The 19,692-nt window shown below is 41.4% G+C and overlaps 1 long non-coding RNA gene across 1 annotated transcript; it reads right to left on the bottom strand.

Annotated features, from left to right (window-relative positions):
• Positions 1–9,379: 9,379 nt before the first annotated feature.
• Positions 9,380–13,691, bottom strand: LOC129735410 (uncharacterized). Its single transcript, XR_008731003.1, has 4 exons — positions 13,630–13,691; positions 13,118–13,526; positions 10,143–11,793; positions 9,380–9,863 (listed from the first exon to the last, which is right to left on the bottom strand). It is a non-coding gene; the product is annotated as an uncharacterized LOC129735410 (long non-coding RNA).
• Between the last annotated feature and the right edge of the window lie 6,001 nt (positions 13,692–19,692).

The following is a 19,692-nucleotide window of genomic DNA, read 5'->3' as shown; positions in this document are numbered from 1 at the left end:
AGAGACAATTCTCTGGCTCTTAAGCCAGTAGCATGGCCTGGCTGCATCCACACTTCAGTTCCATGCGGTTCTCCATGGCCCTAGGACAAAATAATAATATTTTTCAGTCTGAAGCATTTGGGAAAATGTGAGAGCTGTGTGGTCACATGATGCTAATAAAATTTATTATCTGTGCCGGCTTAAAACATAAGGGCAAGTAAAAGATGCAAAGCCTAATGGGATAATGTTGGAGGAACGCAGCAGATGGAGGGACCTAAATCAGGCAGACCACCTCTATACCTTATATTGGAAATAGCCCTTGGCATGTGTATTTCCTCAAACATACCCCTGGCTGCCTGGGACCATGTGAACAGGCAAAAGCTGTGCTGGGAGCACACAGACTGTAAGCAGTCTGGAAAATTGCAGACCAGAGCTTCAGCCTGAGCGTGTGCCTTTATTTACTAGCACAGACATATTGCCTAAGGGCCTGATAAGCTCAAAATAAGTCTCTCTGGTGTGTCCCATTTGCTAGGTGAAGGAGACCAGATGACTTTAGGAGATGCTGTGCTGTCGCAGAAGTGTAAGTGGTATCTTGACTGTCTTCAGATCTCCTCCTGTGCATTCAATTGTTTGTAATTTTTGCTGGTTTGTTCTATTATGTTTTTTTCAGCAGGGAGACTATAACATAGTCATCATCACAGAAACATGGTGGGGTGACTCACATGACTAGAGCGCTGCCATGGGTGGCTACAAACACATCAGAAGAGATAGTCAAGGAAGGAGAGATGGTGGGGTAGCTCTGTATGTCAGGAAGTGTTTTGACTGCCTAGAGCTTAATGATGGTGACAATAGGGTTGAGTGTTTATGGGTAAGAATCAGGGGGAGGGCCAACAAGGCTGATATCCTGGTGGGAGTCTGTTATAGGCCACCCAACCAGGGTGAAGAGCAGCTGGGAGAAGTCTCAAGATTGCTAGTCCTTGTTCTCATGGGGGACTTCAGCTTACCAGACGGTCTCTGGAAATACAAAACAGAGCCAAGGGGAAACAGTCTAGGAGGTTTCTGGAGCGTGTGGAAGATAACTTCCCAACACAGCTGGTCGGTAGCCAGCCGGGGAGGTGTCCCTCTGGACCTGCTGTTTATGAACAGGAAAAGACTGGTGGGTGATGTGGTGGTCAGAAGACGTCCTGGGCAGTGTCCACAATATGATAGTTTTCTTTTCTTGGAGAAGTAAGTAGGGGGGTCAGCAGAACCAATACCTTGGACTTCCGTAGGGCTGACTTTGGCCTGTTTAAGAGCCTTGTCAACAGAGTCCCTTTGGAGATAGTTCTGAAGGGCCAAGAAGTCCAGGAAGGCTGGACATTCTTCAAGAACATAGCCTTAAAGGTGCAGGAGCAGGCCATCCCCATGTGCCAAAAGATGAGCCAGCAGGGAATGAGACTGGCCTGGCTGAACAGAGAGATTTGGCTGGAACTCAGGGGGAAAAAAAAGAGTTTTACCACCTTTGGAGGAAGGGGCAGGCAATTCTGGAGGACTACAAAGATATTGAGAGGTTATGCAGGGCTAAAATTAGAGAGGCAAAAGGCCAGCTAGAGCTCAGGCTGGCCACTACTGTAAAAGATAACAAAAAAATGTTTTTACAAATACATTAAAAAAACCCAGCAAGGTGAAGGGTAATTTCCATCCTTTATTAGATGCAGGGGAATGGCGGGGGTGGGGTGGGGGTGGACATTGCCACAAAGGCTGAGGTACTTAATGCCTTCTTTGCCTCAATCTTTAGTGGCAAGACCAGCTTCCCTCTGGGTATTCAGCCCCCTGAGCTGGAAGACAGGGATAAGGAGCAGAATGAAGTCCCCACAGTCCAGGAGGAAACAGTCAGTGACCTGCTGTTCCACTTAGACATGCACAAGTCTATGGGCCAGATGGGATCCACCTGAGGGTACAGAGGGAGCTGGCAAAAGAGCTTGCCAAGCCACTCTCCATCATTTGTTAACACTGCTGGCAAAATGAGGAGATCCCAGAAGACTGGAGGTAGCCAGTGTGATGCCCGTCTACAAGAAGGGCAGGAAGGAGGATGCAGGGAGCTACAGGCCTGTCAACCTAACCTCAGTGCCAGGGAAGATTATGGAGCAGATCTTCCTGACTGCCATTGTGTGGCATGTGCAGGACAGCTGGGGGATCGGGCCCAGCCAGCGTGGGTTTATGAGAGGCAGGTCCTGCTTGATGAACTTGATCTCCTTCTATGACAAGGTGACCCACCTAGTGGATGAGGGAAAGGCTGTGGATGTTGACTACCTGTACGTTAGTCTTGAATGCTGTCTCCCACAGCATTCTCCTGGAGAAACTGGCTGCTTATGGCTTGAATGGGTGTACTCTACGCTGGGTAAAAAACTCACTGGACAGCTGAGCCCAAAGAATGGTGGTGAATGCAGTTACACCCAGCTGGCAGCCAGTCACAAGTGGTGTTCCTCAGGGCTCAGTACTGGGGTCAGTTTAATACCTTCATTGATGATTTGGGCCAGGGTATTCAGTGCACTCTTAGTAAGTTTGCAGATGGCACCAAGTTGGGTGGAGTGTTCATCTTGAAGGTAGAAAGGCTCTGCAGAGGGATCAAGATAATCTCAATCGATGGACCAATTGTATGAGGTTAAACAAGGAGAAGTCCCAGGTCTTGCACTTGGATCACAACAAGCCCACGTAATGCTACAGTCTTGGGAAAGAGTGGCTGGAAAGCTGCCTGGCACATCCAGCTGAACATGAGCCAGAAGTGTGCCAAGGTGGCCAAGAAGGCCAAGAGCATCCTGGCTTGTATCCAAAAGAGTGTGGCCAGCAGGACTAGGGAAGTGATCGTCCCCATGTACTCAGCACTGGTGAGGCCACATCTTGAATACTGTGTTCAGTTTTGAGCTCCTCACTACAAGAAATGCAGAGGTGCTGTAGCATGTCCCAAGAAGGGCTACAAAGCTACTGAAGGGTCTGGAGCACAAGTCCTGTGAGAAGTGGCTGAGGAAACTGGCGTTGCTGGGGGAACTGGATGACAGTGCACACCAAGCTGCTCCATCATTCCCCTCCTCAGCAGGACAAGGGGCAAGGAAAACAGGATGAACAAGAAGTGAGGGAAGGGGGCTGAACAGGAGCATGTGTGCAAGGCTCCAGGAAGGAGGAAAGCCCGGGCACTATTTCTTTTCTCAGAAGAGCAACAGAGACGGGTCAGGGTGCGATGTTTTTCAGAGAGCAAGCAGCCTGTGGAAGAAGCAGTTGGTGAAATGCTGCCAAGGAGCACAAGCAGCAAGCACAGGGCATGTCCTCAGATACATGCTTGTCTGGGTGCTTTGTGTGTGTGTTGTGGTTTGACCCCAGCTGGTAATTAAGTACCGCGCAGCCGCTCGGTCACTCCCCCCTCACCCAGAGGGATGGGGAGGAGAATGGGAAAGGAATGTAAAACTCTAGGGTTGAAATAAGAAGAGTTTCCTAATGGAAATAGAGTAAAAATGAAAGAATACTACTACTACTACCACCACCACTACTACTGCTGACAATAACAGTTTTATTTGATCCACGCTTTCTATGGTTTTTTAGCCCCTGACACCCCCTCTAGACCCTCTTCATCTTCCTCCAAAACAGGCGAGAGACAGAAGAGGTAATAAAGAGGATCATTGCAGTTCTGGTTTTCCAGGTCCTCATCTGAAACTTCTTTGAAACGAATCCTCTTGTGCCATCTGCCAGCTCTCCCAGATACCAGCTGTCTTCACTGACGTGTCCAAAGACATGAACATACTGTCCAGCAGTTAGCAGAAGCTCCAGTTCCGGCTGCAGACTGGGGCCAGCAAAAGGGTCGTAGCTGTATCGAGCTACGAATGTTTGAAGCTTTTGTGGTTGTGGTCCCAGAGCCTGCTGGATGGTGCACAAATTGTTGGCTAGTGGTCCCTGTGCCGCACTTGCGGGGTCCTCCTCTGACAGAAGGACCCTTTCTCTCATGGTTTTCAGTTTGCACTCTATCCTCCAGCCGGCTTTGAAGACGGCGGATGGCTTGGGCAGCAGATTTTTGCTTCTTTACCACTCGTGTTAGTTGCCCCTGCAGGTCAGCGCTTTCAGCTTGAAGCCTTTCTGCCCAGAGCAGCAGCCCCTGAAGGCGAGAGTTTTCTTCCAGCAGCCTGGCGTTTTCAGCTGCCATCTCCAGAAGCCACCCCTGTAACACCTCACACCTTTGCCTGAGGGTGCTCGCGGACTGTGAACCCCCTTTGTCTGCAGCCATTTGTGCCTGAAGCTCTGCAGCCGGCTTCCGTGAGGCTCCATTTGCCTTGTCCTGTGCCAGCCAAGCTCCGTCAGGCTCTCTCCTCTCTCCAGCCCTCTGCTGACGCAAGGATCGCGTGCCCAGTTCCCCAGCGGTGCGTTGGGTGGGCAGTGGCACTGGGGGAGTCGTCAGGCGCTCAATGGTCTCCTGCAGACGCCTGCATCTCTCTTGCAGCTGCTGGGTGAGGGCAGCCTGCTTAGCACTTGTCTGCTGGAGCTGCTCTGCCTCCTTGCAGCCTTCTGGAGAGCTTGCCTTTCTCAGTTTTTTGTAAGCTGGAAAAGAGGAGACTCACTGGGGACCTTATTTTTGTCTTCAACTACTTGAAAGAGGTTGTAGGCAGGTGTGGGTAGGTCTCTTCTCCTATGTTATAAGCGACACGACAAGAGGAAGTGGCCTCAAGTCGTGCCAGGGGAGGTTTAGAACTGATATTAGGAAAAATTTCTTCACTAAAAGGGGGGTCAAGTATTGGACCAGGCTTCTGAGGGAGGTGGTGGAATCATCACCCGTGAAGATGTTTAAAAAACACGTAGATGTGGTGCACAGAGGCATGGTTTAGTTGTGTATTTGCAGTCCTGGTTTAATTGTCAGACTTTCTGATCTCAAAGGTCTTTTTCCAACCTAAATGGTTCTATGTTTCTATGGTTTATTCTATGAGATACATCCTCAAGGGTGCTGCAAAATATGATTTGGGGTATGCATGCACTAGCTGGTCTTGTCTGAATATCTGTTGTATTGTGATTGAAGTTTGATTTCATAATGGAAATGGCTCTTCTGCTATTAAATCTCTAAATCCTCCCATTTTCTGATTCAGAGCAGGTCCTTGAACCTTGTCCTAAGATACTTTTTGTTGTTATTTGGCCGTTGGGCACATCTGTAAGTACAGACAGGAACAGTCACTTTTATATTCAATCTGATGTGTGTCAATTTATTAGAAACCTGAAAAATCTGCTGCTGCTTCTTTTCTTGGGAGGCAGGGTGAGTGAACAATTTGAGAAAGCATTATGAAAGAGGTATGTTTGAAACAAAATAATTCTGCGTAAAAATGATGGGAGAGAACGATCTGAATGATTTTCAGGCTGATGATTACATGAAACTACCCTGGTCTGTCTTAGCCATCTCAGTTCAATTTTATAGGAATAGAAGTGACAATAAAAAGTGTGCAAATTGCAAGAACCAATTTTTGTGAATACTTTTAAGAGTGAACAGAAATATCTGCAGTAATTCTCACTGCAGAAAGGAAAGGAAAAGAAGCCTAAAAAGGGGTATTCATTAAATGTTGAAGAAATGGTCCACATTAGTGATGAATGTACCAAATTGTCGTCACAATCTAATTTTCACTTTTTTGAAAGTAATTAACCTGTTAGCTCATTGTGTTTATAGGGACAAAAGGAGGTAAGGCTTTTAAATGCATGCCATTTTTAATTCCTTTTATTCTATTTTTATCTTCACCTTTTGATTTTATCTGCAAAGCACTTAAAAGCTTATCTGCAAAGCCTTTAAGAGCTTCTATTCTGAAGGCTTAAGGAGCCTTTCACTGTCTCTGCATGGAGAATGAATTCATTTGCTCTTAGTACCAGGCCCAGATGTGTGCAAAACTTCATGACACAGAGGAAATTTACTCCTGTAGGACAAAATCAAAATGAAAAACCCTCCCTGGCCCAACATTTATAGTAAGAGAAGTTCTTACCTGCAAGAAACCAAAGTATCTTGCTATCTAAGCACCATTCATCATTTTTAGTAAGTCTGCCTCTGTGATGATTTGAGACAATCCACCTACAGAGTTTATGAACTCCATGTGAACGTATGAAGTCTGTATATGATATGACCAAACTGCCACCTGCATTTTGGATACACCAACTTTCACCTTCTCTGTTCTCTTACCATCTCACACCGAGTGAAATCCCAAAGGGGCATTCGGTAGAGAAACTTGGTAATTCAGATGCAAACATCCTAAACAATAAGATAGGTGATCTGGAAAAGAACCAACCAGTGAGAAAAACCTGCCACTGACCTGTGACTCCCTGGGCAGGTGTGCAAGACTGCCTGACTGAGGGACTGAACGCTGTTACAGGCTGAGCCCTCAGCCACTTCTCAGCTTTACCTTGTGTAAAGAGTACGTCAAAGAGTCCAAAAAGAAGGATGGGTTAAGGGAGTCTGAATTTTATGAGCACGTTCCTTCATTTACATGTGCTTATAACAGAGCTCATGACATACAGAAATGTTTAGAAATTGCAGAAGCTGGACCTGGCATACAATGCTTGGTGTCCATGCCTCTGCAAGCAATGAGCAGGTGGAAGAAACATCTGATCATGAACAACACTGCGTGTTTATGCTCTGACAGTAATGCTGAAAAGAACAAATCCTATTTGCTTTGACTTATTGTCAGTGGCTTTGACTCTGCCCTTGTATCTCTGCTAATCTATTCATTTTAATGGCGAAGTAAAAATTGATTTAGTAGAACAGTCGTATTGATTATAGACAAGAAGGTCTTTTTCTTCATCATTTCATGAAAAAAATTTCTCCAAGTGGCCGTCACAACTCCTACCTCACTATAATTCAATTTTAGGTCCTAACAGTCTTTCTCAGTTATACTGAAGGTGTTTTACTTCTGTTAGCTGTCTTGCTGTAAGAGACTGAGGGCTGCAGTTTTCAAACAAGACCAATTAGGCAGGTTCTCTGAAAGTTCTGGCTTTGTAAGGATTTAGTCACTGAACCTAGCCACTAAATCGAAAGTAGTATGTGATGGAATTCAGGCAGAGTAGAAACACAATGGAGACATATTCTTGTACAATTCAAATAATGGAAATTTTCTACTTGGTTCAGTAAGAATTTTTCCATGAACCCCCCATAGTGGTCATAGTATTTGCATTTCTTTTGTATTACATATAAGTGAAAAAATGTCTGTATTTATGTTTGCATGTTATATAAATTAAATGTGAAGTCTTGAGTCTCCTGTTCAACTCTCAGGTTTCTTTATCAACAGATCCTTTCAATAACAGGCCTTTGTTTTTGCATGTCCCTCAAGTGTACACTTGCTCTGTGTTTTATTTTACCTCTGTCCATATTAATTTAAGACCAAGAAAAAAGGGGAATTACTGCTACACAGCTTGCTTCAAGTTTTATTGTCTATAAATTTTGTTCCTTTTCTTTTGTGTATAATGGAATTATATTTACCTTTTTTGTTGATGTCTGCTATTACTACACACATCTAATATATCTACCAAAAATTCTACATTTGTGTATAAGAAAATTCTTGGTCTGATGTTACAAGGCAGTGAAACTGACATCAAAACCATGAAATATGGCAAAAGAAAACAAACCAGTTCTAAGCTAATTTGACTATCATAACATATTTCAGTTACATTTATAGGATCACATGGCATACAGCATTCAGCTGAATGGGACTACAGTCAGAGGCAGCTGTGAGGCCCCGTCTCAGATCTCTTTCCGTATAAAGGTATGATATATACTTCTTATCATAGAATCATAGAATCATTTAAGTTCAAAAAGACCTTTGAGATCATCAAGTCCAACTGTTAACCCAGGACTGCCAAGCCCATCACTAAACCATGTCTCTGAGCACCACATCTATGTTTTTTTTAAATACCTCCAGGAATGGCAATTCCACCACCTCCCTCATCAGCCTGTTCCAATGCTTGACCACCCTTTTAGTGAGGAAATTCCCAATATCCAGTCTAAACCTCCCCTGGCACAACTTGAGGCTGTTTTCTCTTGTTGTGTCACTTGTTATCTGGGAGAAGAGACCTACCCCCACTGGCCTACAGCCTCCTTTCAGTTAGTTGTAGAGAGTAATAAGGTCCCCCCTGAGTCTCCTTGTCTGCTAACTAAAGAACCCCAGCTCCACCAGCTGCTCCTCATAGGACTTGTGCTCCAGACACTTCACCAGCTTTGTTACCCTTCTCTGGACACACTCCAGCACCTTTTTGTTCCTCTTGAAAGGGATCTTCTAGGCCACAGAATCCTCTTCCTTGTACTGTGTCCTGGTTTCAGCTGGCATAGAGTTAATTTTCTTCTCAGTAGCTGGTGCAGTGCTGTGCTTTGGATTTGCTGGGAGAACAGTGTTGATATCACAGTGATGGTTTTGGTTGTTGCTGGGTGATGTTTATACTAAGCCAAGGACTTTTCAGCTTCTCAGGCCCTGCCAGCGAGAGGGCTGGAGGGGCACGGGAAACTGGGAGGGGACACAGCTGGGACAGCTGACCTGAACTGGCCAAGGGGATATTCCATACCGTGGGATGTCATGCTCAGTGTATGAGATGGTGGGAGCTGGCTGGGGGGGATTGCTGCTCGTGGACTGGTTGGGCATCAGTGAGTGGCTGGTGAGCAGTTTCATTGTGCATCACTTGTGGTTTTTTCCTTGAGGTTTATATATTTATCTTTCTCATTTTGTTACCTCTCTTTTCATTACAATTATTAATATTATATTAGTATTATATTTTACTTTATTTCAATTATTAAAGTTTCTTATCTTAGCCCACGGGCTTTACCTTTTCCCAGTTTTCCTCCCCATCCCACTGGGCTGCCGGGAGTGAGCAAGCAGCTGTGTGGTACTTAAGTTGCCGGCTGGGGTTAAACCACAACGTACTGGTACCATTCGTATAAGTGGGTAAATATATAACAAACACATCATATGAAGTCACTAGGGAAATTGGCCAAACTAGGTCATACTGAATAAACTCTGTTTCTCCTCTAACTTGAAATACAGCAAAATAAACAGCAAAGACTATTTAGGACTTTCAGATGGGATTCATTGAACTTTAGCTTGTCTAAAAGTTAAACATCTGGTTAAAGATAGTTCTTCAGACTATTCAGGGCTAAAATGAATCATTGTTGAGGTAAATGCACCTCCAGCAAGTGATTCATCGCTTGCCAAGATAAGTATGTGGTACAGGTGTGACGAAGTGCTGCTGAGAGGTTCCTGACTTTCCACAGGTTCTCAAGGGAACCCAGACAATCAGTGTTCTCTGATTTTCAGTGCACCTTTAAATATCTAAAGTTAGCGAGACGAATCTCTGCCAAACTGACTGAAGAAAAGCACAGTAATGACATTAAATTGCAGAGATTACCTCTTTGCTTATGAAACCCAGAGGTAACAAGAAAATGTGAAGTTCACCGAGGTTTGTCTTTTGCAAGGACGCTGGGCTCCGCAGGAAGCTTTTAAGCACCTCCAATCTCAGGGTTTCTAGGATCAGACCCTGATGAACCAGAAATAAGCACAGCTTCAGAACCAAAATGATTCAGCTATGCAATGTTCATAATGCATAGTGAGGTCAACGGAGAAGCAAAATCTGTCTGTGTATTCCAGCCAGATGTGTATTCCATGTATTCACCACTCACAATCCTTTAAGGCACTTTTATTCTACTATTCCAGGTTCAACTGCCAAGCAGATACCAATACAGGTATATTCCTGGGCACAAAATGTGCTGAAATTAGGTTAAAGGTATGGTTGGCTACAGTTCACCAGAGTCAGGAAATGTGAAATTAAGCCTGGAACTACGTACTTGACACACCGTTTTCTGCTCAGGTATTGAAACTCTCCTGAGGACGGTTTGCTGATTGACCACAATGGCCCTGAAGAGAGGCATGATAAGAGACAAGGTAAGATGGAGAAATCATGAAAATGAACAACCGGTGTACGTATGTAGTCTTCACTGACTTTCAGATACCTGCTTTCTGTCCCAAAACTTTGCAATTATTTTAGCATGGTGCATGTTTTGGTAAATTTCCTTTAAATAAAAATATAAATAAATCCCTCTACCTTTCCAAAGAATTCCCAAACCCAGACTACATGGAAGCTCAGATAACTTTTTAACATATATTATTTATGCAACAAAACAAGATTTACTATACCTGTGAAGTTAGAAAGAATGACTGCATTCTCCTGTGGTCTGTAGTGTCAAGCGTGATTTGGGAGAAGTTAGATTTGTACAGCATCCTGCTGTCAAACGTGGCCAGCAGTATGATGCAGAAGGTGGTGGCTTTTTCACTGGAACAGAATCAAAACTTGTTTCTTCTCCAGTAAAGAGAGGATTGTTACTGAATTTCTGTGAAAGACATTAGTTGTTGACTTTTGGCATTTAGGTGAAACAGCCAGTCGACATTTTCTGAAATAATATTTTCATTTTGGAAAAATGACATTTTATCAAGACTTCTTAATCATCCTTTGGAAAATGTGTCTTTTGAGGGGAAGCTCCCCTAGCTGTTTGATTCAGCATATTTTGTCTGAGTGTTTTCACTTAGTTTTGGATTTTTTTGCAAAACTTAAAAAATGGTTAGTTACTAATATGTATAGCAGTGCTATTGTACACGCTTGAATGGCTGCTGACACATATCTTTTCTTTCTTCTTCACTGTGTGATGTAGTCAATCTTTTCAGTCCAGCCTTAGGATTTCATGGCATCAGATCTTAACATGGACGGGTTCCTTCGCCTCTATACTGATTGGGAGAAAGTGACACATTCTTCTGGGGAGTGAATCTTCTGAGCAGCCGACACCAGTTTAAAACCCACCTTGTGTTGCCAGCAAATATAATCTAAGCAAGCCTCTTTGAAATTGCAGTATTTCGTGACCTTAATAATTTAATCATACATTTGAAGCTCAAGTGTATCTGGAGTTGCTAAATTGGAAAGAGCATATGAATGTTTCTGGAACAACAACAAGGCATGAGTGTGATGCAAATCAGCTTGTAGATTCATCTGCACCTTGACAGATCCAGTCATAATCATACTATTTGCTAACTCCCGGGGAGGGACATTTGTGTGCCCTTGGCACCCCCTTCCTCAAGCCTTGTCCTCTGTGTGGTCTTCAGTGACCTGACTTTATTGTATCCCTGACTGCTGTGGCTGAAGTGGAGGAGAGAGAAGCATCCAGCTCGTTCCCTGCTGGGTGGTACTCAGCTTCATCTGCCTCCACATCAGTCCTCTGTGCCCCTGGTGTACTTTGCTAACACAGCTACTTACAATTCAAGGTGTAAAATAATAAAAAATACAGAAGTATACTGTCTGAATGCTTGCTTTTTAAGTGTAGAATCCTCTCATTCTTGTGTATGTTTTTAAACCAAAGATCGTGGGCAGAAATGTTCTTTACAACAACGTCTTTCCACCTTGCATTTCCCTGTGGAAATTTCTTACGATCTATTTACAGTCTCTTCATTCCAGTTCTGGTCAACTGACAGTTGCTTGAAGAGGATTTCTGTGCTTTTATTTGGAATAAAAGTGACACATTGAAGCATCCATGGTCTGACAAACTGACTGCTACAGAACGCAGATTCAGAGTCTTAGCTGTTTCCATTACGTTTCGCCACAGCACTGAGCTGTATTCTACTAATCACAGCAGATGGTGGCAGAAAATCCTGTACCCAAGTGCTCTGGGAAAACTTCAGCCTACGGCTTCCCATCCTTCTTCACTCCCTGGATGTACACATGGCCTTGGACAGGTACACATGCACTGCAACTGCATGCTGTGCTTCTGTCTACAGTGGATTTTCTCTTAGACACCTGAAACTTAAAAAATAAAAAATGCTAATGTTGTCCATCTCTTGAAAATCATTACTATTTTAACTGTTGTCTCATTTTGCATTGAGTTGAAATGGTGTCTATTGGTGTATATTATTGCTCACATGCTATTGATGTCTATTAATTTTCTCGTCTTTGTTGACCCGCCTACAAGTCTTTTAGACAGCAGGAGTGGGAAATGTTAAGGAAAAAAGCACCCAGTCATGGACACTGTTTATACAAATAAAGAAGTAATGTGCCCAGTGCTTTCATAGCTAAATGAAACGTGCTTATATTTCACTGAAGAGCTTTAGTTCCAGAAGACTTATCTGTTTATTCAAACATTCACCATCTATGGGCACCCTTTAAAGTTTTTTTTTTTTATTATTATTATTTTATTTCCAGTCTGATCTTAAAATTTGAGTCATAAAGATCATGTAAAAGGTAGAAATGACAAAGTTGATTAATGTCAAAGTACATTTATAAAATGATGTACTTCCATGAGAGGACCAAGACACCCATTATTTTGTGGATTTCTCCAGTTTATTTGATTTAGATATCTGATAGCACTAAATTCATTTTTGTTACTTTTTTTTTCCTTACAAGCAAACCAGAAATGCTACAATAACTTTTTCATGAAGTATATGAAAGCTTCTGTTTGCAAGCAATTCTGAAAGTAGGATTTCAGAAGCTAGAGAAATATAAGATGCATAACATGAGACTAATGTTGAAGGATTTTTCCTGAGTCTAATTGCAGTTATTCTGAAGTCATCTGACAAATGAGTTTTCCTTTTTCTTTTCCTTTTTTTTTTTTTTTTAAATGTAAGCTTCTAACCTTAATGGTTATCGAAGACAGCCTGATGGAAGTAAACCTCAAAAATGTAAGTAGCAGTAGACAAATAAAGATGTTCCACAGTGAACCTGCTAAAAACCCATTTTTTTTTAAAGCCAATCTTATGTTTTTGTGACCTGATTTCTGATTTTTGATTGCTAAGATGAGAAAGAAGGGAAGCTAACTAAAGGCCAACTATAACATCATCTAATCACAACTAATCTCCTAGGCCTGGCACAGTCTGGATTTGGGCCAGGACACAAAACCAAAAATGCTTTACTGGCAGTGATAGATGACCTCAGCTGTCAGTGGACAGAGGGCAGACATTTCCTCTCATAATTCCTGATTTCTTGAAACATTTGTTTCTGATGGCCATCAGATAATGCCATTTCATCTGACAGGAGTGGCAGGGCCCTTGACTACAGCACAAAATGGATGAAAACCTATTGAGAATGTAACATTTAAAAAGTAGCGAAGGGAAACAAAGTCCATGCTACTGACCTTTTACTAGCTGAGTCTCAGAAAAAGATTTTTTTTTCATTGTTTGGTTAAGAACTGTCCATGGATGAACTGAAGTCCATGGATGATTGAGGTGATGCTGACTGGGTCAAGAGAAGGACTCAGAAGGGTTTTAAGCAACGTTCAAGTTTTCTTTTGATGAAATCCACTCCATATTCACAGTTGGTACTTAAGTCTCCATAGCACTATCAATGAGTAAGATTTTCTTCAGTCTTTAAACGGCTTCAGAATTTCAATCTCATTTAAAACAGTTTATCTAGAGTAATTTTTTTTCTTTTCTTTGTGGTCTAGAGCTAGGAAAGATACACACACAAGAAGTGTTCAACTCTGCATGATACTGTGACCGATCTGGAATGGTTTAGTGTTTCTTTTCAGCACCTTGTGTCGCTTCCTGCAAATACAACATGCAAAACCTCTCAGAACTGAAGGATCAGTCTGTGACTTGACAGGTTCCTGTCTCAAGAGCATGTCCTTCAAAAAGAGTAAGCACCCACCTTTGCAGGATGCAAAAGTCTTCTGGAGGGCCAGCTCTGGCCTGTGGACTGAACTTCTTCAGGACCACAAGCACAGTCATCATCTTCTGCAACGGGCAATTCCTTCACTTCTGCTTTGTGGAGCTTCCTTCCTTCGGAGAATAAGCAAGACTGACAGAGATGTGAGAAGGAACAATTCCATTATTGAATGTCACAATAAAAATGCATGCAGACATAAAGAAGAATGTTGTGTTTGTGACAGTTGAAGAATTTTTAACTTCCCAATGGATATTTAATTTCTGGATAATGGATAACTAACTTCTAGATAGACATTCTCTTCTATTACAGTGCGTCGTTCCTTCCTTTTAAAATAAGTGCTAGCAAGATGAGAAAGAGATACTATTTTCAACCAAGAGTTAAAATGACTGCAGAGTATTTGAAATTAAGTTGGCTGAAATGTTGGCTGAACTAAAAAAGCTATTAATTATTTGGCACATTAGCTAAATGAATCCTCGATGAAGCCCATGAACTGAAATCTGAGGTGAATTTGGCCTGTTTCTTTTTAGGAAAGCATTTTTTTTTTTTTTTTGTGCAAAATGGGTGCCTTCAAATCTGACAAGAAGTTAATAGGACATACTTAAGGTCTTGGCAGTGGATTGATATTGTTTTCATACTAAGAGGTTCTGTGAAATGCTTGAACTCATTCAGGATGCCATTTCCCAGCTTAGAGCAACAATTGCAATCCATGAATCTATGTAGAATAAAAACGATCATTACTATAGTAAGGATGTGTTAAAGTGCAGGGTCAATTAAAAATGCGTGAATAGGGGCAACTACATCTTGAAACAGTAGTATAGTATTTTGGAACTTAGAAGGTGAAGATTTATACATTTAAATTTGGGTGGGTTTAATCTTTAATTTTATAACTGTAGCCACAAAGCTTTGCCTTTGAGGTTAAAAATGTAAAGAAAAGACTGGTTTATTTTTTTGTGATATAAGCAATTATTTAAATAGAGCTCATTTAGAAGAGGCACATGATTCAGGAAGTCAAAAGGCCATATTCAGAAACTGCTGAATCATAGTTGGAGCCCCATAAAGAGAGGAAAAGAGCCTGAAATTGGTTGCAAATGTAAATGTTTTTATTAGGCCTCATTGCCAAGGTTTACTGTCCAAGGATATTTACCTCACATGTGCTTTCATTTCCAAGAAAAAGATAATTTCCACATATATTATGCTTCCTTTATAGTAATTTCTTATAACATACAAAGTATTTAGAAGTTTCAAGTTCCAGAAAGATTTGTAAGGAGTGACCGAATTCTCTGTCTAGCTTTATAACTCCACATCACAAACAGAACAGAAATGGTTGAACAATTGCTTTACTATTCATAGTTTCACATAATGCACTTGAGAAAGGGTTCTCTGTTCAAAAGAATTCTTGATCAGTCCTAGTACATATTTTTAGTTCATTCTACATGTATTGAAAGGAAATATTTCAGGGGAAAAAATACGATATAACAAATTTTTGAAAATTGAAATGACAAAAATTGCAATTTTATCAGAGCTATAAAAAAAGGTAGGGGTGTCCCATAGCCAGTGAGATGGATAAGGCAAGACGTACCATCAAGACTGAAGTGTATTTAATCTCTATTGCTGATCACTGCACAGCTTTAGCTTGTTTTCATCAAACTAATTGATGGCAAATGGAGCAGATGCATGATGAGATTATATCCCCAATTTATGGCACGCTTATAAGAAAATTTGTCCTTTTTTTTTCCATTACAAGTATTGGAAATTTAGAAAATGCACTGGACTGGAATTGAAGTAATCTCTTCTGCTTGTTTAATGCACTGCAGATTTTTCTTATTATTCTAAGCATATCACTTATCATAATCCATTTCAGAAAAAAAATTAAAATAGTTTTATGTTTGGTGTATTTTATAATTAAATCCTTGGCATTGACACTTCACATACTTGATTCTAGGCTATGATAATACATTTAGTATATAGAAGTTACTACAGCTACAATAGAAAACAACAGATCCAGAATATTATACATACAGGTAAAAGCAAGTTATGCAAAGAAGAACCAGAGTTGTTATAAAGTCCACTATATTTAATCTTTCATTAGGATACTCATTTTACATACCCTTGTTCTGACACCTGAAATAGTGACAATACTTTTTACGTTTTTGTATTTCTCATGAAAAATAGTTATTTTCAGGCAACATCCCATTAGCTTCTTTGAGCTAAGAAAAATAAAAGTGTTTGTAGTGTGTCCATGGTAACAAGCTCCAAACAAAACACTTCAAGAAAGCAAAATTTTACGTAGGGGATGGATTTGTGAACAACTATAGCCTGAAGTACAGCTTCTTCTCCATGGCGTCTCAGGGGAGATGGCAAAAGTCACAACAGGAGTGCCTGAGCTGAAAACTTCTGAAGGATCAGGACTGTCTGCCTGCAGATGCAAGTACCTGAGTGGGAATGGACAAAAATTCCAGCAAAAGAAGCTCCCTTCAAAAATGATTAACCCGGGGAAGAAGCATACGTGACCAAGGATAAGAAACTGGTCAGAGAGTGAGTTTTTGGGTAGGGATGAGGGAGAAAGGGGAATTGGGCCGGTTCTGCTGGGAGCTTGGAGGATCCAGGAGGGACACTGCCTGAGGAGCTAAAAGCCACTCAAGTGAGATAAGCAAGAATGTGTTGAGACATAGTTGGGAAAAGAATGTATGCTGAACTGGCTGAGCTGAACCCGCCTAAGATTAGGGTTCAGGCCATGAGCTGGGCAGGAAGGCTGAGGCTACAGTGAGGAAAATGAGAATCTAAGCCTCATTATCTGTATTTTAACTACAGGACTAGTTGATTTATTCCCCCCCCCCCAAGACTTTTGCCCCATTTTGTGTTGCTGAGACGGTTCCATCACTGAGAACAGCGTTGGATGATGCAGAAGTTCGTCATTAAAACAGATTTGGTTTTTCCACACCTCCTGAAGTACACAGAGACAAACAATAGCCAAATAAACTGAATCAGGTTGCAGTCTGTTACTTTTCAGGCATACAGAAAAACCCCTAGAAGGTAACTACTGAGGCAAAAATATCTGGCATATATATTTATCCAGTATCACTAAAATGGTTAGAACTATTCATCAAAATAATCCTCCATAGTTTATTGATTGAGGTGTATTAATAGGTACTTGCCTGAAAGACAGACATAGTCCGTATTGAAAATATAGGATATTACAGTTTTAATGAGATTACGTTCCCTAGTGATTTCACATTTTTCTCCTTCTTCATGGAACCTGTCAGCTTCTGCTCAGAGCCCTCATCCTTTCACACATTGTTATCTTTATAAAGGGGATAAGACAATATATAAAATCCACTTAAGTAAAGGTCTCCCTTCACCCAGCATTATTGCTGAGATCCTTACATTGGCAGCAGTTTACCAAAGCACAAGCAAAAATCAATTTTAATTAATATTTTTGGCTTTAATGAAAAGTGATTACAGAACTGGCATTTTAGTTAATACTGTTGAGATTTATGGTGGGGTGATGCTAATTAATTTTCTGTTGAATTGCTGTGGGCAATGAATAACTGCAATAAAATGGCAGATTTGCTGATACCAGGACTATATCAGCACTTCAGAGCTTCTTAACAAAAGGGAGCTTAATGGTTTGCAGGTATAATTTTCATTACTTCTCATAAACTACACATTATTACTTCTTTGTAAAAATGTTATGAACGGCCAACTTTGTGTATTTTATAATGAGGGCAATGTCTTTTCCCACAATTTGGTGTCAGCATATGCAAGCCTTCTGTAGAATGTGATAATATTTTAGGAACGCCTAGATAGGGAAGATTTTATTGGGTCAGAAAATTAATCTTCATTTAAATTAATTCCTGTATATATCATTGTTATTCTATCATTAATTTTACTGTTTTTCTTAGTCGAAAGTTATAATTGAATAAGACACTTGCATTTAGACTTCCAGCAGTGTGTGTCAAGAGGACTACGTTTTGTTGTGTGCTTGAACAGTGCCTGGATCTACAGGCATCTGATTCCAGTTTAAACCTCCAGGTGCTATCCTAGACCCTACTGGCTCTGGGGGTGTTGGGCTTCATCTAATTTTCTTTAAGCTGTGGAAGAACTGGCACAGCCTCAGTAGGTTCAGAGCAGTCACTATTTATGAAACAGACCAGCCCCACTTGAGTCAAAAGAAAGCACTTCATACAGCCTGCATCAAATCACAGCTGTCCGGTTTTGTAAGTTGTGGAGCTCATGTGAAAACACAGAAATCCTAGAGCTACAGCATGGGAGGCAGTGCCATAGGACTGGCGAATATTTACCCAGCATTTCTGTTACTGACCTCCAGAAGAGGTTGACCTACCATAGGTGGGTTGATATCATGAGCAACGGACGATGTATCTCCTAAGTGCAGGACAACAGAATTGCTCACAAGGAATGATATCTACTCCAGACTTAATGGAGATATTATGACACCAACATCTGCTCCTGAATGAATGAAGTACTGCCAAAAATATTAAGAAAGTGATGAGCAATGGTTCCTCAAACAGTGAAATCAGCTGAAAAAAATCAAGGGACTTTTTTGCGTGCTTGTTTTTCCTAAGTAAATGGTCAAAAGCAGGGGTAAATTCCTCTTTTAGGTTTGTACTAGCTTTAAGCTTTTTTGGTAGGTATGAGGAATTGAAACTTCTGCTTTAAGCTTTTTGTCTCTAGTGACTGAGACCTTAAAAAAACACTGAAAAAGAAAAGGTTCAGAGGGAAATCATGAGCATTGCTATCACTTAGACAGAATTAAGATCCCACCTCCAAAGGTAGGTCCAGCTGCAGGTGCCTATCCCAGTCACCGTTTAACTCTTCTAACATACATGAAAGAATATGATGAAATTGCATGACATACTGCCTACAACAAACTGTTTTGGACAGGAACACTGGACACTTGTCATGTTTGATATAACCAGTTTACAAAATGGGTGGTTTAGTTAAGTTTGTTTAAAGAATCACCATCAATCACCATGAGTTAGAATCAAGCTAGAATGATTTACACAGAGATCAAAGACACAAAAGGGTAAGGGAGACCCTCCTGTTGAGTCACAAGGTTCAGAATAGATCCCCTTGTTTTCTAAACTTTTAATAGAGCTTAGGTACATCTAGGTCCAATCTTAGTCCCAGACTGGGGAAACAGTGTATATCTAAAGGATGTCTGATGTTTATTCACAGTTTAAAGCTGATCATAAGATGTTAGCAGCACTTAATCTATGACTGTGACATTTACAAAGAGAATCGATAGGATTTATTTAAATTACAAAAGTGGTTTAGTATGCATCCAAGATGGTAATACTTATACTATACTTATTATGAGATACCTAAATCAATTCACACACACACGCACACAAGCACAAAAGAGATACATGTATAGAGGTACATGCACAAAAGAGATACATGTATAGAGGTATATGCACAAATGTACAAAGGTATACCTGTTAAAAGTTCCCCTTGAGTTCGGTGAAATGCTCATGTTGAATGCCTTTCCATTTCTCAACGGGTGAAGGATTGAACCTCAAGAAGCAGGGGTATCAGCCCAAGCCCTGTCATCAGCTTTTGGTGATGGTCCCACTAGGATCACAAACCTGGTGTTTTGTAAGTGGTGCCCCACTTAGAGGGAGGTGCTTGTCACAGCCTGCTGTCGTCCAGGAAAGCTCAAAGATTCTCACTCAGGACCACTGTTTATAAGGTTGTGAGATGATTGGCTTCAGTCATCAGTAAATTTCCATCCTGGCCATGACTTGAGTCAGTAATTTTTTCAAAGTTCCAATAACAATGGTACTGTTCCACTCAGGTTAGATCCAGGTCAGGAATGTACCGGGTCTGTCAGGGAATAACTGACTGTCCCCGCTCTTGTTCTCTGCCTTGGCCAGGCCACAGTGGTTGGTACAGACAGTGTCATTCCCCACCTTAGCCATGCAAGAGTGACTGGTACGGTTCAGGGGTGCTGAACCGCCCAACTCCTTGCACAAATGCCAAGGCCTAATGGGGATTCCTGAGGTTGCAGGTTGGCCCAGAGAAGGC

The sequence above is a fragment of the Falco cherrug genome, chromosome 2 (assembly GCF_023634085.1).
Source record: "Falco cherrug isolate bFalChe1 chromosome 2, bFalChe1.pri, whole genome shotgun sequence".
Taxonomy (NCBI): Eukaryota; Metazoa; Chordata; class Aves; order Falconiformes; family Falconidae; genus Falco; species Falco cherrug.
Note: the sequence above shows the minus strand (reverse complement) of the source record. Positions and strands in the feature narration are given on the sequence as shown.